This window comes from Capra hircus, chromosome 11 (genome assembly GCF_001704415.2).
Source record: "Capra hircus breed San Clemente chromosome 11, ASM170441v1, whole genome shotgun sequence".
Taxonomy (NCBI): Eukaryota; Metazoa; Chordata; class Mammalia; order Artiodactyla; family Bovidae; genus Capra; species Capra hircus.
Genome location: NC_030818.1, coordinates 68,098,049 through 68,121,289, shown reverse-complemented (window position 1 = coordinate 68,121,289; position 23,241 = coordinate 68,098,049). Strand labels below are relative to the sequence as shown.

At 42.6% G+C, this 23,241-nt stretch overlaps 1 long non-coding RNA gene across 8 annotated transcripts in view; it reads left to right on the top strand.

Annotated features, from left to right (window-relative positions):
* Positions 1 to 23,241, top strand: part of LOC102188412 — a 60,532-nt gene that overhangs the window by 19,016 nt on the left and 18,275 nt on the right. For 6 of the 8 annotated variants that reach the window (XR_001296282.2, XR_001296279.2, XR_001296286.2 and 3 more), the window contains one exon: positions 7,553 to 7,654. This is a non-coding gene — a long non-coding RNA (uncharacterized LOC102188412). Of the gene's footprint in view, positions 1 to 7,552; positions 7,655 to 8,394; positions 8,685 to 11,719; positions 11,838 to 23,241 lie in introns of all 8 variants that reach the window. The other 2 variants (XR_310385.3, XR_001296280.2) reach the window with 2 other exon arrangements.

Sequence of the window (23,241 nt, the reverse complement as noted above, 5' to 3'; positions counted from 1 at the left end):
ACTTGGCCATGAAAGGGGCATGAGTACCTAGGATCACGGTTGAGGATCTGAATAGGCAGATTGTTTGAGTGTTTGATGGCAGAATAGCGGAGAGTGGAGTGCAATCCTAAGCAAGCAAGGAAAGAAGCAAAAGGCTTAGGGATAATAAGATGAGGCAAGGATGAAGTTGGAAGCTGAATCATTAGGTGAAAAACCTAGAGAATCAGGATCATGGGTGGAGTATAAGAAGGGATAGGGCAAGCAGTTCAGGATTAAAGCCATAAATAATCTTTGGAATTACTAAAATTATCTTCTAGCATTGTTACTTCTTTAGTGTAAAACCAGCTGTTGGATTATAGGAAGGATCAGGTAGTTAACACATAAAAGTTTGAACTAAATTTTGTGTTGCTTTGTGTTTTATATGCTACTTAAAGTCAAATCCCCAGAAATCCTATCTTACCTCACCCTGCCCCTGCTTTAATTTCTGCTCCTAGGAGCTTACCTTCCCTCCTTTTAAACGTACTAGGCTCAACTCACTCATATTTTTAATAAGTTTCCTGTACAGAAGCCTTCAGCAATCTCCGTGCTCCCTTCTGGTAGGCTGAGGGTCCCTTCAGGTATGGTGAGCACTCCTTCAGGCTATCTCCTCCCTCCAAATTAAGCATAGGAGCTAGCCTCAGGAGTTCAGGACTTCCTGCCTAACCTGAATCTGTGGAATTTCTCTCTGAAGTTTGAGGGACATGAGAGTGTAGAATATAGGATGGGACTGTTTTGGTGAGGCCTAGTAAAGAGTAGTGAAAGGCTGGCTGGGTGTGCATGGATGGTAGGATCTGAAGGTTGAAGGCAGTGGGCTTCAAAGTTTCTTACCTGGAGTTGTCCTAGAGTTTATGGCAATGTTAGAGGGCTCTGATGTGCCAAGTAAGGAATCTTGGTGAGTAGGGCTAGTCACTACCCTTTAGAGGTGTTCTGTATGTTTTTCTGGTAGCCTGGTGCTCTTCTACAGCCTGACCAATAACTGGCATCGTGGTGGATGCTAAAGGGGAATCACTGGGATAGAAACAGTACTTACTGATTAGTGGTGTTGTCCCCCTTATGATGGTTGGATGGAGTGCTTGTCTGCACATACTGGACATCCAAGGCCCAGTCAGCTGGTCTGTGTGAGATGAATCCTCTGCACTCCCCTCCTAGTGCTTCCTGGGAAAACCCAACATAAGGCAGCTGGAGATCATGGCCATCGTTAGTGATTGCCCCAAAAGTGCTACCCGTCTTTGACTCTTCTGCTCTCTAATCCCCATGCTCTGATGTCCTGCCTTCTATTTTCTGCTTTGGGGGCCTTCAAATTTCATAAGCCCTTCTGACTCCTTTTTTAGTTTATTTCCTGCCCAGCTTGAATCTTGGCTCTATGCAGTCCCCTGGTTTTGACATTGCCAGTCAGCTTTCCTCCATTAGCCCTATTCCTAGAGCTACGGTTTTGAGGCTTTAATATATCAGAATTACCCATGGAGGCAAGTGTTGAAGAGTTGAATACTTATCTAAAATGCAGATTCCTGGGAGAATGGACACATGTATATATATGGCTGAGTCACTCTCTTATGCACCTGGAACTGTCACAACATTGTTAATCGGCTGGCTATACTCCAGTATAAAATAAAAAAGGCAAATTCCTGGTCTTTACTCCTGCTATCCTGTTTAAATTGGTATGGGTGGTAAGCAGGAATCTGTATTTTGATTGGCCTTCTAGGTGACTCTCACACCAGTCATCATCTACAGACCATATTTGGAGAAACTCTGACTTAGAGGACTCTTTTGACCACCTTCCCCTTATCCCTCCCCTTGGATTTGAACTCTTTACTTGGATCCTGAGGTCCCAGGAAACTTAGACTGTCACCGGTCATCCAGTGGGGACAGTGGATAACTGTCTCTGTGTACCTCATCTTCTCATTGCTGGTGGTAGGCACACATTCCCAGTAAGGCAGACTCTACCTGGTAAGAGGGCCTTAGTGACCCGGTAGACTGCAGGTCAGTAGCTCTGGAATATACTGGGGACTTAGGCTTTGGACTGAGAAAGCAGAATGGAACATAGACTTTGAAGGCTGTCAACTGCACTTCAGATTTGCCTCTGGGATGCTTGTCTCTCTGTACACAGTGACCATGCCCGAATGTAGGCTGTCTTTTGGTCTCCAAGCTATTGTCACTCCCTATTGCAGCCATCCTCTAAAAAGCTTCTACTGTCCTTAAAAAACAACCCAGCCTCGTCTCTCCTTTTAAAGTCCTGTGTTGCATTTGTGTTACCTATACAGTCAGGTCCAGATGTCTCAGGTTGGAACAAAGTCTTGCACATTTTGGCTCAAATTGTGGCCTACAAGGCCTAGTAAGATCTGGTCCCTCCCTGTATTTCAAGTCTCATTTCAAGTCCTTCTTCCCCTTATCTCCTGCATGCATCATCACCTGCTTTCAGTTCTCTGGCTTCAGGCCTTTGCCTAGAATACTGTTTACCCTGTTCTTCACCTCATTATCCTTTGCCTTAAGGTTTCAGTTGAGCATTATCTCATTTTGGAGGTCTTTTTTGGCCTCTCTGTGTAAAGCACACCACATTATTATAGCACCCTGTTTGCTTCCACTAGACCACTTACTGCTTTTTACTCTTTCTCTCTTACTACACTGTAAGCTCCATGAGGACAGGGACCTTCTTGCTCATGACTCTGTCTTCAGCGCCTAGTGTGTAGAGGTACTCAATAAGGAGTTGTTGATTAAGTTGCCTTTCACCTTCTTATTAGTACCTGCAATGGCACTTTGTGGCTCTGCACAGTTCTTACCCTGGGCATGTGTGTTGTTACCTCTGCCAGAGGCAGCCTTTCTCTCGTTGACTGATCAGATTCCTTCTTGTTGTTTACCACTTCTCTGAGCAATTTCTGGACTTCCCCAGGCAGTTCTAATTCAATAGAGAAAGTACTTTGGTCCTCTTGAATGGACTTTTCACCCTGTATGGCAATTTTCCTTATGTGGGAGATACATGGCATTGCCCTTGGTCTACAGATGACAAGCCAGAGGCTCTGAGAAGTGGATTAACTTGGAATAACTGAGATTCAAACCCTGTGAGTCTATAGAGCCCTCAGTCGTTCTTACTGTGCTTTCTCCAAAAGACACCAAATAGCAGACTCAGAGACTCTGAAGTGAAGGTGTTTTTAGAAAAAATTACTTAAGTAATGAATGTGTGTGTGTATGTATGTATGTATGTATATTTTTAATTTTCTGAGCATTAAACACAGTAAAGGGTAGAAGTAGTTCCCCCTCATCAGAGGTTTTGCTTTTGGCAGTTTCAGATACTTCAGGTCTGAGAATATTAAATGGAAAATTCCAGGAATAAACAATTCGTAAGTTTTTAATTGCATGTTGTTCTCAGTAATGTGATGAAATCTTGTGCCATCCTTCTCCTTCCTGTCCAGGATGTGAATCATCCTTTAGTTCAGCATACCTACGCTGTGTATGCTATAGGAAAAAACATAGTATATATAGGGTTTGGTATTGTCCATGGTTCCAAGATTTGGAATGTATCCCACACAGATAAGGGAGGACTGCTATATCATTGACAAACCATTTATAAAGATAGGTGATAGAATGAAGGATGAACAAATTATTCAGAGGATGGTGTGTGTATTCCGTTTCTTCATCAGTCATACCTTTGGTGATTCCTTGTGACAACCACAACAGACAGCCTAGTAGAGATGAGCCTGAGTGAAGCACTGTTAAATTCAAACTAAAGCAAATGTCAGTTATCATTCATAGTTGGGTTTCCCAGGTGGCGCTAGTAGTAAAGAACCCGATTGCCAATGCAGGAGACGTAAAAGATGTGGGTTCAATTCCTGGGTTGGAAAGATCCCCTGGAGAAGGGCATGGCAACCCACTCCAGTATTCTTGCCTGGAGAATCCTGTGGACAGAGGAGCCTGGCAGGCTAAAGTCCCTAGCATCACAGCGTTGGACCTGACTTAGCTCACAGCACAGTTGCTTGAAAGTATTATGAAGGGTAACATCTGAACATTTTTGTTGCGGGGGGAAAAATGTGCAAAAATTGGTGTGCAAAGCCGTTAACACATTTGGATAAAAAATATCTTACTGTATGTTGATAAGGGACTAGTTGATATGGTGGATAGCACCATATTATATAGCACTTAAAAAGATATACCCACCTTTTCACACACACGTGCACACATACAATACACAGATACGGAGCAATCTCTAAGGTCTATTGTTAAGAGAAAACTAAAGCAAGCAAGATAAAGAGTTTATGGCATGCTAGTATTAGTATTTGTATGAAAAAAGGAGAGGACTCTATATACTGGCCAGAAAAAGACTACTTCTGGAGGTTTGTTTCTGTATTTTTTTTTAATCTTCCTGTGTTGCTGAAATTTTTAACCCCTATGTACATTGGCTTTTAAAAAAATTGTGATAAAAACACATAAAATTTACTATCTTATCTGTCTTAAACTGTACAACAAAGAAATACTTTTTTCTAGTGAATGATTCCCAATTTTATGTCTTGGATTTTTGTATTTCAGATTTTTCTTGAAGTGGACACATTTCTACCAAGAATAGGACAAAAGGGAGATTGTGCTTGAAATTGAAGATACCTATGTGTACCATTTGTCTAACATCATTTACCCCTCCATTTGTGTTACTTGCACCACTCTTGCACTGGAAATCTTACTGCTCCTCCCCTCTTTATTGGAGAGGAGTTGATTTACAATATTATAAAGTGTCAGGTGTACAGCATGGTGTACACCTGCAAATTATACTCCATTTTAAGATAGCTGTTATAATGGCTGCAATTCCTTGTGCCATGCAATGTATCCTTTTTGCTTATCTACTTTATACGTAGTAGTTTGTATCTGTAATCCCTAATTTGTCCCTCTCCTCTTTGGTAACCACTAGTTTGTCTTCTGTATCTGTCAGTCTACTTCAGTTTTACATATACATTGGAGTTGCCTTTTTCAGTGACAGGTTTCTTGTGTGTTGATTTTGTCTTCCTAAATAGAGTAAAATTCTTGCAAGCAGGAGGCATGTCTTATGATTATATCCTATAGTGATAAGCATAATAGAAGCTGCTCAATAACTGCATATTCAGAAAAGACTAGAGAGAGGTAGATAAAGAAAGAGACTCTTCTGCTGAAGAGATGATTGCTTTGGTTTTTCTCTGATACACCTTACACTTCACTAGTGAAGAATTTCTTCTACTTACAGACTAAATGTGTTTAAGATTTGTGTGTGTGTGTGTGTGTCTGTGTGTGTGTGATGTTACCTTCTGAAAGCCCAGGAGAGAGAGCAGAAGCTGGAATGGGGCCTTGAGGCTGTGGCCTGATAGTAGTAATACAGTGATTCTTCTGTGTTGTAGCCTGGAGGAGAGTCTCAGATTTTTACCCTCAACCTAGTTTTAAGCCTGGATATTCAGCTATCACCTGGGTAGTTGGACCTATATGAGCTTTAAGTGTCTAAATTTAGTAGCATATAATAGGAATGTTTGATAAGAGTAATTTGTCATTTTTGGTGTAAGTATATGAAAGCTCTTAACATAGAGCCTAGCATAGAGTAGGTATCCAAAAGGTGACAGATAGTGTTTGAGAAATATTTTGAAATAGTCAAGTGTTTCCCTAGGTTCCCTGTCTCTATTCATGTGCCTCCATGGTTACCCTCAGGCTAAAGAAATAGGGAATAGCAACATGGATTCCACCTTTAGGAAGTTGCCAGTTTCTTGTTTGTGGCTTTATGCTCAAACCAGAAGTATATTCTGCTTCCACATATTTGAGAGCAAAATATCTGGACCTAGGGATATACTCGAAACTGCATCCCAGCTGAAAATGTTCCTATCAAACTGGCATGGCTGGTCACCTCGGGAAGCTTTCTTGGTGGAGACCTGGCCTGAGAAACTTAGTGGGGAAGTCTTTATCTCTAGGGTGTCATGGCATAGCCAGGGTAGCTTGTTGGGTCCAGGCATGGAGGGAGGGATAAGTAGGGGGCAAAAAGGGCTCAGCTCTGTGTCATTTTCTCCTCCAAGGAAGATGTGGGCACTGGTATGCCAGGGGCAGTGTTCTGGCCTGCTGTGGCTGTCACCGCCCTATGAATGAGTCAGTCTTGCTCTTGGCTGCCCTGCAAGGCTGTTGGGGTATAGTAGGAGCTGGGCTAGAGAATCTAAATCAGATAGACTTGCTTCAAATCCTAGAGATTTGCAGGGAGGAAATACACCTCCCAGGATGTTTCCCGTGTGCTGAGGTAGAGGAATCTGAATCTCTGGGGGCTTCCCTCCATCCATGTTATGACCTCTCAGCTTTTCTTCATCTTAAATTTTTATTCCTTTCATACTATCACTGTCCTGGCTTCTGGGAAGAGCAGGAGGATGGGGAGAGTTAATGAACTTGTGGGACTCTGTGGATTTGCTGTCCTTATAATCCTTTCTGGATCAAAGCGTAGGTGTGCAGAGGAGAGTGAATGAGTAGGTGGAAGAACAAACATATGCTGCCTGTACCACTTACCTGGCACTCAGCCTAGACCCTTGCTTGGTATTATCAACCTTTCTGTGTTGTTTTCTTTCCCATTTAGAGCGTAACCATGTGCACACATGTATTAATAATTTCACATGAATGGATCCATACCTTAATACTGTTTTTCTTCTTTAAAACTGTCCTGTAATCCTTTTCTCCTTTTTCCCCCTAGTTTCATTGAGATATAATTGACATGTAACATTGTGTATGTTTAAGGTGTGCAGTGTGATGATTTGATATGATTACCACAATATGGTTAACACATTCATTACCTTACATAATTACCTATTTTTTGTGTGTAGTGAGAATCTTTTTTTGTTGGATTGTGTGTTATAGACATCTTTTCATGTCAGTAAACATAGAATTAATAGCTGAATTATATTTCCAAGTATGGATATACCATAATGCATATTACTTAGTATTTAATCTGTTTATCTCATCTCTAATCAGCAGGGCCTTCCCTGATGCTCTTACTTCAAGTTGTAACAATCCCTCTTCCTTTACCCTCTCCCTTCTCTCCTTTACTTTTCTTTATAGTGTTTACCCCAACATGCTATACTACTTTTTTTTCTTATTTATTGCCTAACACCCTTCATTAGAATGTAGACTCCCTGAAAATAGGGATTTTTTTTTTTAAATCTACTTTTTCTGTACCTATAGCTTAGTACCAGCTCCAGGTATACAGGTGGTGCTCAATAAATAAATAAATATTTGCTGAATGAATGAATTTGTTGGATTTTTGGTATGCCCATTGAGGTTTATATCTGCGATATTATATACATTCTTTAGAAAATACTTTGGTATGTAATCTTTATACTCTTGTCTATGTATCTCCTTCAGATAAATTTCAAGAAATGGAATGCCTGAATTAAAGGATATGCACACACACACAAAATAAAGGATACGCACAGTTAAAATGTTGGTTCATGGGGCCAAATTACACTTAAGAATGTTAACACCAGCAGTGCATGGGATTGCCTGTTTCTCCATATCATCAGTAACTCTGGCTTGTGTGTGTTTTGTCTTCCACACCTGACAGATGACATGTGGTCTTATCACTGTAATGTGGTAGTTGAGGCTGTGACTCTGGAGCTAGCCTGATGGGGACTGAATTCTGACTCAGTCACTTATGTGACCTTGGGTAAGTCATTTAACTTCTCTAAAGTAGGGTTAATGATAGCACGTGTTTCATGAGAAATAAATCAGTCCAAGTAAAATGCTTTGAATAGTAACTGAAACATGGCAATAAATATGATTTAGTGTACATTTCTGTGAATATTAAAGATTAAACATCTTTTATAAATATAAATCCAATATCTTTGGGGCAGATGTATGTATTTTTTAAATCACTCATTCATGTCATGTCCTTTGCACATTTTCCTACTAGTATTTTTTAAAATAATTTGTAAGAGCGGAAGTGTTCACAGTTGTATATGGTGCAGATATTGTTCCCAGTTTGTCTTTCGTTTTTCACCTTTGTGAAGTTTTTATCTGTTTATAAGAGTTTGACATTTTCAGGTAGTCAAAGATCATCTTTTCCCTTATATTTGCTGCTAGGCCAATGTTTAGAAAAGGCATTCTTTCCGACTCAAAATTATAAAAAGTTACTGTCTTTGAGTCCATTGTATGGATATGTATTTTTAAATCTTTGATCCATCTGAAATTTATTTTGATATGAAGATAGCAGTTGATCTGGCTCTGTTTCTTTTCAGTAGTGTCCCAAACCCCTTTACTGAAGGAGTAAGAACAGGAGCCTTTAATCTATTCTCCCCTCCCCTAATTTTGAAAGTAAGGTATTCTAGCTATAGCAAATAGCAAAGCTCCGTTTTTTTTTATTTTGTTTCAGCTCGTTTCACTTTGGTTCGTTGTATATCATTTCAGCCACACCACATGTCATGCACGGGATCTCAGTTCCCTGACCAGGGATTGAACCCATGCCCCTTGCAGTAGAGGCACAGAGTCTTAACCATTGGACTGCCAGGGAAGTTCCTGAATCTGCATTACTCTGGGATGAATATGCTGTATAAAGCAGTTTGGGATCAGAACTCAGTTGACTGTGTGATGAAGCTGCTGGGCTCACTGGTGTAGCACCTCTCCTGGCTCTGGAAGCTCCTCCTAAGTGGGTCCTTATTTGGAGACTGCTTTGATAGGGCTATCGTTAGTTTGGAATGGTAAGTTCTGTTCAAAAAACATGTGACTGTAGCAGGTGTTTCCTCCCTCCAGCCTAGGTATATTGATAGGGTGTTGGTTGCGGGGGTTTTTGAGTGGTAATACACCCATCATGTTCTACCTCTGTCCTCATCTGCTCTTTTTGGAACTCTAGTCCCATCCAGTTTTTTGCCTCTGACTCAAAATGGAAGGAGGGTGATTCATATACAACAGAGCATCCACATATTTCATGGCAGCTACTATCTGCCGGAGATGATGACAAAAGGTAGCTAACTCATACATACATGGCATTTACCAGGAACTGTTCTATGTACCTTACATATATAAATTCTTTATGTGGAAGGGTTGTATGGTGTTCCCCTAAAAATTCATATCCACCCAGAATGTGATTTTATTTGGAAATAGGGCCTTTGTAAGATATAAGCAAGTTATGAAGTCATTCCTTGATTGGGCCATAATCCAGTGCCTGGTATTCTTATAATAAATGGGAGACAACACAGAGACAACCATGTTGAGATGCAGGTGGGGTTTACTGGCACCTGCTGGAAGCTGGAAGAGGCAAGGAAGGCTCTTCCCTAGAGCCTTTAGAGGGAGTGTGGCCCTGCTGACCCCTATATTTTGGACTTCTAGGCTCTAGAACCAGAGAAGGCAATGGCAACCCACTCCAGTACTCTTGCCTGGAAAATCCCATGGTCGGCAGAGCCTGGTGGGCTGCCGTCTATGGGGTCGCACAGAGTCAGGCACAACTGAAATGACTTAGCAGCAGCAGCAGCCTCTGGAAATGTGAGAGGATAAACTTCTATTGTTTAAAGCCACCCAGTTTGTAGTATTTGTTACGACAACTCTAGGAAACCAGTGCATGCTCTTACTGTCATCTCTGTTTTCAGATAAGGAAACTGAGGCCCGGAGAGGTCCAATACTTGGAAATCTCTTTAGGCCACTGCTCTGATGCCTGGGCATTCACTTTGCATCTTTTGCTATTGTTCTTATCAGCTCTGCACCTTCACTACAGCCTTCCTCTTATGGTAGTGCTGGGGCTGAGCTACTCAGAGGTCTCCTTTCCTGTAACATAGCAGGCTGCAGCATTTTCCCCTCCTTGCCCTTTTCCCACTCTAAAGCGGAAATGCATACCTCTCAGGAGGCTTTTGGTTGAAGCCTGATGATTTCAGCAGGTCTCTTCCTGGCCATACCCCTGCAGGTGAAATCAGACTTGTTTTTTCATTTCCTTGCAGTGTCAGGGAAGTATCAGGGACAGGTCAGGGGAGGGTCACCAAGCTTCTTCTGGCAAGTGTTTTTATGCTTCCCGTTTCTGGCTTGCTGTATTTCCTAGAATTCCTGCCAGCAGACAGCTCAAGTCTTGTTTTTCTTTGGCGCTTTCAGGATCTCACACATAGTTTATATGCCACGTCTCACAGTCTATGGCCGTGAGCAGAGAAGGAGCAGCTTCTTGGTAGCACTGTGAGGACCCTGGTCACTTGTTCTTGATTAACTCAACCCACTGCAGTGGCTCTCTCCCTTGATAAAAGGAATGGGAGGATAAGGGCATTGTTTGACCCTTCTCATCTCCCTGAACAGCACCTTGTCTGCCATGGTCTCTTCTGCTGGCATCCCAGAAGAGGTTTCCTCCTCTTGCATCCCAATGCTGGCCACAGAATCCTACCTGTTTCTCGTATAGACCTTTTCCTTTGGATCCGAATCTTTTTCTCAGCTCCTTTTACGAGACTGTGTATCTGTTTTGTTTGCTGCTGTATCCCAGGACTGAGTAAAGACTAGGCACTTGTTAGCCCATCAAGAAATGTTTATTGAATGAAGGAGTGAATATTGACCACAAAGTTTTGGAATCCTGCTTTTTCTTGCTTCATATTGAAGCCAGGGACCAGATTTAGAACTTTAGAGGTCTAAGCAATGGGAAGATTATCGTTGTTACAGTTGTTATTCAGTTGCTAAGTCATGTCTGATTCTTTGGGACCCCATGGACTGCAGCATGCCAGTCTTCCCTCTCTTTTCACTTTCCCTTGGAGTTTGCTCAGATTCATGTTCATTGGAAGATTATGATGTTCCTCATAATTTCAGCCCTGAGTATATATTTCAGAAACAATATTAAACACAAGTATAAGGAAGTCTAGCAAAGTATAAGGAAAATCCAGCAAAATTCTGATATTTACCAGAATGACTACCTGGATGAATAGAAAATAACTTAAAACATTGATTATTGTTGTCTCTGCTTTCCCAGTTCCCTGAGCATGCGCTGTCAGGTAATACTGCCTGAACCAGCCCTTCCCTGGCCTTGAATTTCACCTTCATTTCCTCGTAATTCCATCTGCTGAACCTGCCAGCCAGCCCTTTTCATTCCCCAGTGGTGTCCAGACCACTGACAGCCCAGCCTGGGCTAGTGCTCTGGGCTCCCTGGGGCCTTGCCAAGAAAGTCACATAGAACGTGTACACTGCTACAGGGCTCCTCACAGTGAGAATTCCCATGCTGAATTGGGATTTAGAGCCAGCATAGCATTTTAAAAGTTCTCTTTCTTTTATTTTTGGTTGCACTGGGCCTTTGTTGCTGCACATGGGCTTTCTCTAGTTGCGGCGAGTGGGCTGTCTCTCTGTTGCATTGCCTGGGCTTCTCGTGGTGGTGGTTTCTCTTTTTGTGGAGCACAGGCTCTAGGATGCGAGGGCTTTAGTAGTTGCCACACACGGGCTCAGTAGTTGTGGTTCACAGGCCTTAGAGTGCATGGGTTTCAGTAGTTGCGGCTTGCAGGCTCTAGAGCGATGGCTCAGAAGGTGTGATCCACAGGCTTCCTTGCTGTGTGGCATGTAGAATCTTCCTAGGCCAGGGATTGAACCCATGTCCCCTGCATTGGCAGGCAGATTCTTACCTATTTTGCTATCAGGGAAGTCCTTACTTTAGCATTGCCAAGTGATTGCAGTTAGGCCAATTTTTCATTGTAGTAAATTAAATCAGTAATAAATGAAATGTAATCTGCTTTCATGATTCTGGATGTGGAAAGTCCAGAAATTTCCCTTTGTTCTTCCTTCCTAGATCACTGAGAAAGAAGTCAAGATGCAGGCCCGCTTCGCCCCTATATTAATATGGACCTTGTTGAGACCATTTGGAAGTGGAGCTCAGGCCTCAAACAGGCTGTTCCAAGGTTATAAATGTAATCACATCCTGTTACTGCTTGATTCCATAGAGTTTAAAATAGCGTTGGAAACCTCCTAGGAAAAAACGCTCCACCGTAACTTCTTGGCTAAGGAAGTAGTATGTGCTGGCCAGAGCAGAAGGAGTAGCCAGGGCTCCCAAGTTCTATTCTGGACCTGTTGATTTGAGGTGTGATGTTCAGCAATCTGAGATGGTGTTCTGTAGTGCTGAGGTTTCTCATCCTTAGCACAGAGTTTGTGCTTGCAGGGAAAGAGGCCAACATGCTGGCTTCCTGTCCTCTAGGAGTCTCATTATTAGAAGTCCTCCCTTTCATTTGAATTTCCGTGTCCCTACTTTTTTTTAAATGAAGAAACATCCCCCACAGAGTTAATATAGGAACCCTAGCAGTATCATCCATGTTTCACTTGACTTCATTTTATCAGAATTGCTTTCCTTTTAGCAGTGTGATTTAGATCAGCTCTTGTGAGGAATGGAAACTTTGATAGGATTTAGGGAAAGGAAGGGAAAGTTTGTGTGGGGCACACACCTTGGACAACCAGAAAGGAACATTAAGAGACCAGGTACCATAGATGTCACGCTAGAGTATGTTCCTTGGTTCTTTGTCTCGTTACAACAAAGATTTGGAGTGACAGACATTAAAGCCCCCTCGGCATGTCACAGCTCTCAGGTCTTGGATAGACCGTGTTATAGCTCTCAGGTCTCGAATGGACCATGTTATAGCTCTAAGACAAATCAGTGTTACAGCTCAGTGTTACAGCTCTATTTTATTTAGAAGATAGCAGGAAAATCCATCTTCGAGGCATGAGGGCACGTCGATCCGAAGACACGAGGAGAAGAGCGCCCCAGTGCGCGGGAGAGAGAGAGAGCTAGCTTTGGCTCCTCTCTTTATATGTTTATCTCCCTGGGCCTGTCCTGTGTAAATTGGGCCAGCCAGGAGTGTTGTTTGTTTTACCTGAGGTCCTCACTCTGGTCCTAGGACCTTCTTTTGTTCTATTTTTGTGGGCTTTTCCCTTCCTTGTCTTTTCAGTTCAGTTCAGTTCAGTCGCTCAGTCGTGTCTGACTCTTTGCCACCCCATGAATCGCAGCACTCCAGGCCTCCCTGTCCATCACCAACTCCCGGAGTTCACTCAGACTCACATCCATCAAGTCAGTGATGCCATCCACCCGTCTCATCCTCTGTCGTCCCCTTCTCCTCCTGCCTCCAATCCCTCCCAGCATCAAAGTCTTTTCCAATGAGTCAACTCTTCGCATGAAGTGGTCAAAGTACCGGAGTTTCAGCTTCAGCATCATTCCTTCCAAAGAAATCCCAGGGCTGACCTCCTTCAGAATGGACTGGTTGGATCTCCTTGCAGTCCAAGGGACTCTCAAGAGTCTTCTCCAACACTACAGTTCAAAAGCATCAATTCTTCGGCACTCAGCTTTCTTCACAGTCCAACTCTCACATCCATACATGACCACAGGAAAAACCATAGCCTTGACTAGATGGACCTTTGTTGGCAAAGTAATGTCTGTGCTTTTCAATGCTATCTAGGTTGGTCATAACTTTTCTTCCAAGGAGTAAGCGTCTTTTAATTTCATGGCTGCAGTTACCATCTGCAGTGATTTTGGAGCCCCCCAAAAATAACAGTCTGTTTCCACTGTTTCCCCATCTATTTCCCATGAAATGATGGGACCAGATGCCATGATCTTCATTTTCTGAATGTTGAGCTTTAAGCCAACTTTTTCACTCTCCTTTTTCACTTTCATCAAGAGGCTTTTTAGTTCCTCTTCACTTTCTGCCATAAGGGTGGTGTCATCTGCATATCTGAGGTGATTGATATTTCTCCTGGCAATCTTGATTCCAGCTTGTGCTACTTGCAGCCCAGCGTTTCTCACGATGTACTCTGCATGTCCACTGCCATTTTGGACTCCTTTTCCCTATTCTACCTACCTGACAACTTCATTTTATCAGAATTGCTTTCCTTTTAGCAGTGTGATTTAGATCAGCTCTTGTGAGGAATGGGAACTTTGATAGGGTATAGGAAAGGGAAGGGAAAGTTTGGGGCACACACCTTGGACAACCAGAAAGGAACATGAAGGGACCAGGTACGTACTGAGCCAGATTGGAAAGCACAAACATATCTCTGGAGAGCCAGACATAAATTAGATGTTTTTGTATATTTTTTCATTTAGTTATCATAATGCAAATCAATGAAATATTATCTCCATTTTTGCACATGGGCAAACTGAAAGTCAAAGAAGTTGGGTAACTTGCCCAAGGTCAGACAGCTAATAAAAGGCTGAGTTAGGATTTATTTCTCCTCAGGTCTGTCCAGTTCCAAAGCTCACGCTGTTTTCATAGAACTCTTTTATCTCTGACAAGATTTGAGAAAGGATGGTGGGGAAAGAAGAGAAGATGGGGAGATGCCACCTTTCTTTACTTCACAGTTCTGCTTGTTTAGACGTGCTTAGCCAGAGTACCCTGTTGGTAGAATAGGAGTGGGTTCTGTATATAGGTGTGCTGCAACAACTTATGTGGGAAAGTCAACAGTTGACTGTAGGGAAGGATTAAAAAAAAGCCTTTGTTCTTTACCTTTAGGTCTTCATTGTAGTGTAACTTATACTGTCAAAACACCACTGGTAACACTGGTGTACAGTTTAAGAGGGCCTTCCTATTATCCAAATAAAATCTGTTGATGGGTCTAGGGAATAAGCCATGATGGCAGCAGAGATGAGGGTGTGGTGTGGCCTTACTGCATGTATTGGGAGCTGGTGGCACCTGTTACATGACTATTACAGTGAGTTATTACTGAGTAAACAAGAGGTGTCTCTCTTTTGCCTTTCCAAGGGAGACCAGATGGCGGTGAGTGTTGGCCCAGATCCAGGGGAGCCTGGCCTCTGAGCTGGCAGAGGAGACAGCTTTAGTGTCAGGTGATGAAATAAGAAGAGACAGGGCTGGTCTGTCAAGTGATACAATTTCAGGGGGCACCAAGAATACATCTTGCCCCTCAAAGACTTTTCTCAACTATTTGTTATTGCTTGGAATTCTACCAGTGACATTTTCTTCCCTTGATGTAAGCTTTTTGAGACCCTATTAAAAATGAAAAGACTCCAGGAAAGGGTTTGATTATGAAACATCTTGGTCATGTAAGTGGAAGTATGAATGAGTTCTTAAAATTGATTTCTGAGAACTAGACTAAGGCAGGGACAGAGGGGAGAAAGCATTGTGCCCCTAGTCATAGTGATGGTGAATCAAAAGATTCACCATTGAAATTGGGATTAGGGCCTTGAAAGGAGAAGTTGGGTCCCCGAGAACCGTTTTGTGTTCTTTAGAGTTGCCTGAGGAAAGACAAGAAGCCGAGAGTGGTGAGAATGGAGGCTCCTGAGAATGGAGGCTCCTGAGAATGGAGGCTCCTGTGCTCGAGGAGGAGCTGGGTTTGAGCTTTCCCCACCAGTGTGCTGCCTGTGTGGTCATGATGATGTCTGGAGAACAGCTGATGAGCAGAATGTGACAAGCAGTGTAGGGCCTTTGAGTCTGTGGTTTTCTCTGATGTCCTCAGACAAGGCCATCACAGATCTTAGGAAGCAGGAGGCAGCTTCCCAGAAATGGTGTAAAATGGTGGCGCAAAAGAAACCACTGATGATGACATGGGTAGGCGCTTCCTCTGTGGCCGCTGGTCATAGACAGCTTCTGGTCTGGATTTCCCAATGAGCTATGCTGAGATCAGGCTTTACCAGTAAGTAAAATAAGCCACGTCCAAAGCAGTGACAAAGCATTTGAGGTGTCAATACAAAGGTGCAGTTCCCCCTTGTTCACTAATTTGTGGAGCCAAATAACTAAGCCGGAGATGCCAGCATAACACCTAGGAGTCAGATCTTTAACCGTTTTGGATTGAATTCACTCCTGGTTGACTGTTCATTTTTCATTTACCATTTACAAAGGCTCTCAAAATGCCTTTGTAATTGAAATCCACACATCCCAGGGAGTCTTTGACAGCTCACATCTCAGTGCTTTTCTCAACTCCTCACAATTGAATTCCTGGATGCTGGTCACCCTCAGGCTTCAATTTTACTCTGTCCACATTTCTACCCACATTTCCATAGGATTTTCTTTGGATCAGACTTTTGGCTTCATTCAGGCCTCTGAGGTTCTTACTTCTTTGGCACATTTCCCTAGACCCCTTACCTCCTAAAGTTTGATATGGAATGGATCATGTTCCTTACTGGAATCAACACAACTTTTTGGAAGTTTCTGGTTACACCACACGTCTACCTCTCTCTCCAGCCGCCTCAGCCTCACATCCAAGATCCAGTCGTGTAGTTGGGTCTGCTGACCATGAGGATTGTGAAGCCAGTGCCCCCCTAGGGAGGGACTCCTGGGCGTGTTCCCTGAGTAACAGGTCTGGTCAACTAGTCTCTGCCTCTCCTGCGTTTCACCTGTATTTTGGCTTTTCCCTGGAGGAACCCCTAGCCCTGACCAGGACTATAACGCAGGGACTGTGGCCTTTGCTTTCTCTTTCAGGCCAGGTCCCTTCTCCTTTTCTTACAGGTAGGCTTCGCAGGTAGAGTTCTGCCCATGCACTGATCTCCTCGTGTTGACTACTCTGAACTTCGTCTGCTGCTATTTGGGCTAATTGGATGTCTTGCTGGTTGGTTTATCTGTGCTGCTGGAACAAAGCTCTTAGGCGTAGCCAAGCCCTTGTCCTGAATTTCATGTTAGCTCTCCAGCTGCCTCTGCCTCAGGAAGAGCTTTCAGTATTCATTTACAAAGCTCAAAAAGGGAGATAGAGAATACAGCATTTTCTAGACTGACTTAAAAGAGTCCAAACTGCAGTACTTGGATGCAGTCTCAAAAACGACAGAATGATCTCTGTTCGTCTCCAAGGCAAACCATTTAATATCACAGTTATCCAAGTCTATGCCCCAATCAGTAATGCTGAAGAAACTGAAGTTGAACAGTTTTATGAAGACCTACAAGATCTTTTAGAACTAACACCCAAAAAAGATGTCCTTTTCATTATAGGGGACTGGAATGCAAAAGTAGGAAGTCAAGAAACACCTGGAGTAACAGGCAAATTTGGCCTTCGAATGTGGAATGAAGCAGGGCAAAGACTAACAGAATTTTGCCAAGAAAATGCACTGGTCATAGCAAACACCCTCTTCCAACAACACAAGAGAAGACTCTACACATGGACATCACCAGATGGTCAACACCGAAATCAGATTATGTTCTTTGCAGCCAAAGATGGAGAAGCTCTATATAGTCAACAAAAACAAGACCGGGAGCTGACTGTGGCTCAGATCATGAATGCCTTATTGCCAAATTCAGACTTAAATTGAAGAAAGTACAGAAAACCGCTAGACCATTCAGGTATGACCTAAATCAAATCCCTTATGATTATACAGTGGAAGTGAGAAATAGATTTAAAGGCCTAGATCTGATAGATAGAGTGCCTGATGAACTATGGACGGAGGTTTGTGACATTGTACAGGAGCAGGGATCAAGACCATTCCCATGGGAAAGAAAGGCAAAAAAGCAAAATGACTGTCTGGGGAGCCCTTACAAATAGCTGTGAAAAGAAGAGAGGCAAAAAGCAAAGGAGAAAAGGAAAGATAAAAGCATCTGAATGCAGAGTTCCAAAGAATAGCAAGAAGAGATAAGAAAGCCTTCTTCAGCAATCAATGCAAAGAAATAGAGGAAAAGAACAGAATGGGAAAGACTAGAGATCTCTTCAAGAAAATTAGAGATACCAAGGGAACATTTCATGCAAAGGTGGGCTCGATAAAGGACAGAAATGGTCTGGACCTAACTGAAGCAGAAGATATTAAGAAGAGGTGGCAAGAATACACAGAAGAACTGTACAAAAAAGATCTTCATGACCCAGATAATCATGATGATGTGATCACTAATCTAGAGCCAGACATCTTGGAATGTGAAGTCAAGTGGGCCTTAGAAAGCATCACTACAAACAAAGCTAGTGGCAGTGATGGAATTCCAGTTGAGCTGTTTCAAATCCTGAAAGATGCTGTGAAAGTGCTGCACTCAATGTGCCAGCAAGTTTGGAGACTCAGCAGTGGCCACAGGACTGGAAAAGGTCAGTTTTCATTCCAATTCCAAAGAAAGGCAATGCAAAAGAATGCTCAAACTACCGCACAATTGCACTCATCTCACATGCTAGTAAAGTAATGCTCAGAATTCTCCAAGCCAGACTTAAGCAAAAAGTGAACCGTGAGCTCCCTGACGTTCAAGCTGGTTTTAGAAAAGGCAGAGGAATCAGAGATCAAATTGCCAACATCTGCTGGATCATGGAAAAAGCAAGAGAGTTCCGGAAAAACATCTATTTCTGCTTTATTGACTATGCCAAAGCCTTTGACTGTGTGGATCACAATAAACTGTGGAAAATTCTGAAAGAGATGGGAATACCAGACCACCTAACCTGCCTCTTGAGAAATCTGTATGCAGGTCAGGAAGCAACAGTTAGAACTGGACATGGAACAACAGACTGGTTCCAAATAGGAAAAGGAGTACGTCAAGGCTGTATATTGTCACCCTGCTTATTTAACTTCTATGCAGAGTACATCATGAGAAACGCTGGACTGGAAGAAACACGAGCTGGAATCAAGATTGCTGGGAGAAATATCAATCACCTCAGATATGCAGATAACACCACCCTTATGGCAGAAAGTGAAGAGGAACTCAAAAGCCTCTTGATGAAAGTGAAAGAGGAGAGTGAAAAAGTTGGCTTAAAGCTCAACATTCAGAAAACGAAGATCATGGCATCCGGTCCCATCACTCCATGGGAAATAGATGGGGAAACAGTGGAAACAGTGTCAGACTTTATTTTGGGGGGCTCCAAAATCACTGCAGATGGTGACTACAGCCATGAAATTAAAAGACGCTTACTCCTTGGAAGGAAAGTTATGACCAACCTAGATAGTATATTCAAAAGCAGAGACATTACTTTGCTGACTAAGGTCCGTCTAGTCAAGGCTATGGTTTTTCCAGGGATCATGTATGGATGTGAGAGTTGGACTGTGAAGAAAGCTGAGCGCTGAAGAATTGATGCTTTTGAACTGTGGTGTTAGAGAAGACTCTTGAGAGTCCTTTGGAGATCCACCCAGTCCATTCTGAAGGAAATCAAGCCTGGGATTTCTTTGGAAGGAATGATGCTAAAGCTGAAGCTCCAGTACTGTGGCCACCTCATTCGAAGAGTTGACTCATTGGAAAAGACTCAGATGCTGGGAGGGATTGGGGGCAGGAGGAGAAGGGGACGACCGAGGATGAGATGGCTGGATGGCATCACGGATTCGATGGTCGTCAGTCTGAGTGAACTGACGGAGTTCAGTGAGTTGGTGATGGACAGGGAGGCCTGGCGTGCTGTGATTGATGGGGTCTCACAAGAGTCAGACACGACTGAGCGACTGAACTGAACTGAACTGAGACTGACTTAACTAAAGAACCTTTTTTTTTTTTCTTTGACTGAAGGAATGTTTGTTAAAATTTGACAGAATATAGTGTTTGATGGGGCACAGTTTCTGAAAGTGCAAGGCTTTAAATGAAGGAGTTCTAGGTGAAGGTAATGTGACAGTCAGTGAGAAAAATTCTCTTGGGTAGGGAAATCTCTCCTGGAGCTCCTTTCTCAACAGATGTCCTCTGAGCACCTGCCACTCATCCGTCTCTCTGCTGGAATCACATCATGTGTTTGATTGCTTACTGTGTGTCCGCATAAGGGCAGCTCTGATCTGGAGTGGAGCCCCAGGTGGAGAAGAAGGAAGGGATGCTACATTATTTTTCACACTTCTACATCCTCTTCTCCTTTCCTCCATTTGAAATGGGTGATGCCATCATGGCCACAGAAACCATTGGCTTCTAGATCAAGGAAAGAGGGCTTCTCTGAGGCTTTTTCCCTGGCTTTGACCTCTTCCGAGATTTCTGTAGCACTTTAGAGCACCCCGTCTCTCCCACTCTGGGACTAGTTCATCTCTGCACTAGTCTCCAGTCTCACTGCTAGTTCAGGATTTTGCTTTACATACGGGCATCAGTGCTAAGTGGGACGGAGCTCATTCTTATGGAATGGATATGACATTATAAATTTTCTACTTTGCCTATGAAATCTTTCTTCTTTTATAGCTCATGGTCAGTCCAGACTGTAATAATTGTCTTCACCCCTTCGGTGAAGATAAACCCATGTTCTGGGCAGGGCAGTCTTGCAAGTGAAGACTCATTTAAATCTACCAGGGTGGGTGACTGAGTGTGAAGGACATAGCTGGGAAAGGAAGCCAGTTACTCCCTCTGAATATTACTCTCAGCCAGGATAGGAAAAGACCACTTGAAGCAGGTAGAAGTCACTAAGACTCTTGATTCAGGCCTTTTGAGATCCTGGTATATATGTCTTTACTGTCATCAGTGAGATCTTTGGTTGGCTGGCCTTATTAACTCAGTTGGCTGAGCTAATCATAAACTAGATGGAAAGGCTCAGTGTTGAACCTTCCCTTAGGTTTGGTGTTCTCTGAACAGCAACAGATAGCATCTTCCACCCACAAAGCCCCACCTTAGAGGACTTGAAGGCTTTTTGTGACTTGTCCATTTCTGTCGCATCCTGTGAAAGACCATGGTTTTAACTGTGAAGAACAGGGAGTGAGTTTACTTGCAGGAAGGGGGAAAGGGCTTGTAATAGACATTTAGAGATCTTAAATAGAGTCAGTCAGTTATTTGGTCAATCTGTTCAGTTCAGTTGCTCAGTCGTGTCCGACTCTTTGTGACCCCGTGAATTGCAGCACTCCAGGCCTCCCTGTCCATCACCAACTCCCGGAGTTCACTCAAACTCATGTCCATCGAGTTGGTGATGCCAGCCACCCATCTCATCCTCTGTTGTCCCCTTCTCCTCCTGCTCCTAATCCCTCCCAGCATCAGAGTCTTTTCCAATGAGTCAACTCTTCACATCAGGTGGCTAAAGTATTAGAGTTTCAGCTTTAGCATCATTCCTTCCAAAGAACACCCAGGACTGATCTCCTTTAGAATGGACTGGTTGGATCTCCTTGCAGTCCAAAGGACTCTCAAGAGTCTTCTCCAACACCACAGTTCAAAAGCATCAATTCTTCGGCTCTCAGCTTTCTTCACAGTCCAACTCTCACATCCATACATGACCACTGGAAAAACCATAGCCTTGACTAGAGAGACCTTTGTTGGCAAAGTAATGTCTCTGCTTTTTAATATGCTCTCTAGGTTTGGTCATAACTTTCCTTCCAAGGAGTAAGCGGTCAGTCTGTAGGTATTTATAATTATTAGTTGGTCTATAATTGCAGAAGGCTTACTTTCCCCAACTAGTCTTTCCTGTGATGAAGACATTTCCTAAGATTCTTTCCTTAGTCCCTTTCTCTGCTCCCTTCACAAACTATCCCTGGTTGATGTCATCTCTGCTTATCAAAAACTTGCAGATCTCTATCTCCAACATAAGTCTCTCTTCTTAGTTCCTGACTCATGATGACCAAACACTATTGATACCATAACCTGGATGAGTCTTAGCCTTTTTAAACTCTACATGTCCCAAGTCAAATTACATTGTCCATCAAAGCATCCTCTTTTCCCTATTCCCTCATTTCTTCTTATCCCTATTCCTCTTCCTTTGTTCCTTGATTTGGGAGCATCGCCATCCAGGGTGATTAGTAAACTTGCTTCTGAATCACTGTTTTGCTCTGTTCCCCCACCAGGAATTTAATAGGCTCTGAGTATAATGTAAGATGTTTAGGATGTGTCTAGATGGTTTATTTTTTCTTTTCCTTTTCTTAAATTTCTTGTCTGCAAGCCATGTATAGTTGAATTCCACAGAGAAGTTAACAGAAAAAATAATTAAAGGTTAATGTGAGGTTTAGATTTTAAGTAAAATGGAAGTTCTGGAAAGGAAGCGTCTGAGGGCTACAACACTTTGAGAGGAAGCTTTGTGAAAGAGGTGAGAGTTGACTAAGGACAGCTGAGGTGGGATAGGGACCGGAAGACCTCTTTGGAAGCATGTGCAATGGTGAAAGGATGGGGCAAATAATTCGCAGCTTGTTTCTTGTGCAGGTTGAGTAATCATCAACTCCCCCATGAACTGCTTCTGCTCGGCACTAATGTACCTTGTGCACTTTGAGTCTGTTCAGAAGGTTCTGAGGACTTGAGTATCCTAGTGTAATCTGTTAGTTAGCTTGGAACTGTCTCTTCCTTTAAAATTTTGGCTCAAAGTGTCATTGTGCAACTTGTGGGAACTCTTGATTCCTTTACCCAGAATTCACCATGTTCCTGGGAACTCTTATGTTTATGGTCACTCTGATTTTGAGTTCTTGCTTCCGTTAAATTTGTTCAGATTGTAGATGGTCTTTGTGTCTCAAGTTGCTGTTGCTGTTTCCATCCACATTGACTCAGATGGTAGAACTCAGATATCTCCCAGCTCAAAGCCTTTGTTTGTGTGTGTAGCAGACTGTTAAAGTTTGGCGTAGTGGAGAGTATTTTACGTTGCAGCAAAGTAAGCAACTTGAATTCTAACACTGGCTCTCCCTGTCCCTTAAAGTACTTTGCCCACCTTTGCATTAGAGATCCATCACTGTTACTGTATGTGGCCTTGGTGTCTCTTACAATCTCCTCTCTCTTTCCTTTGCAGACCATCCTTACTCTGTTACTACTAAGCACTGCAGATATTTCTTACTCCTATTATGCAAAGCAATTGAACTCTTAACTCTCCCTCCCAAGTTCACTTTGTTTTTTTTTTTTTTTCCAAGTTCACTTTGAATAGCCAAGATCCACTGAAGGACTCCACTGAATAAAAAGCTCATCTGCTTAGCCACACAATGGATTTGTAGAACCTCTTATGTGTACATTATCTTCTCTCATTTGGAAGTATTTCTTGTTTTAAATAGCATTTACTTCTTCTTAACCCAGAAATGGTTTTGCTTTGAAGGATCTGTGCAGAGGAGGTATAAGAAAAGGGCAACAATGTGAATATAAGCAGGAACCTACATAAAACCTATTGTGGGCAATGAAAGAACTCATCTAACTGAAAAGAAGAATTCTTGTTAGGGAGTAGTGCTCAGCATAGATTAGGAAGTCCAGAGATGGACCTGCATTCAGTGGGAAAGGATAGTGTTTAGGACAGATATCTAACCATTTAAAAGAAAATCTCTGCCACCTTCTAGTAAAATAAATTCTATATAAATACTTTTATTTATTTTTATTTCTTATTGGGTTGGCCAAAAAGTTTGTTCATAAAGTCTTATGGAAATACCCAAAAGAACTTTTTGGCCAACCTGATATTTATTTTTATTTTATTTTTAAAAGTAATTTTTACTGGAGTATAGTTGATTTGCAGTGTTGTGTTAGTTTAAAGATTTTTACATAAAGTGATAAGTGTACTTGAAAATGGCTTTTTTAGTGTGGTACCAAAGGCAGA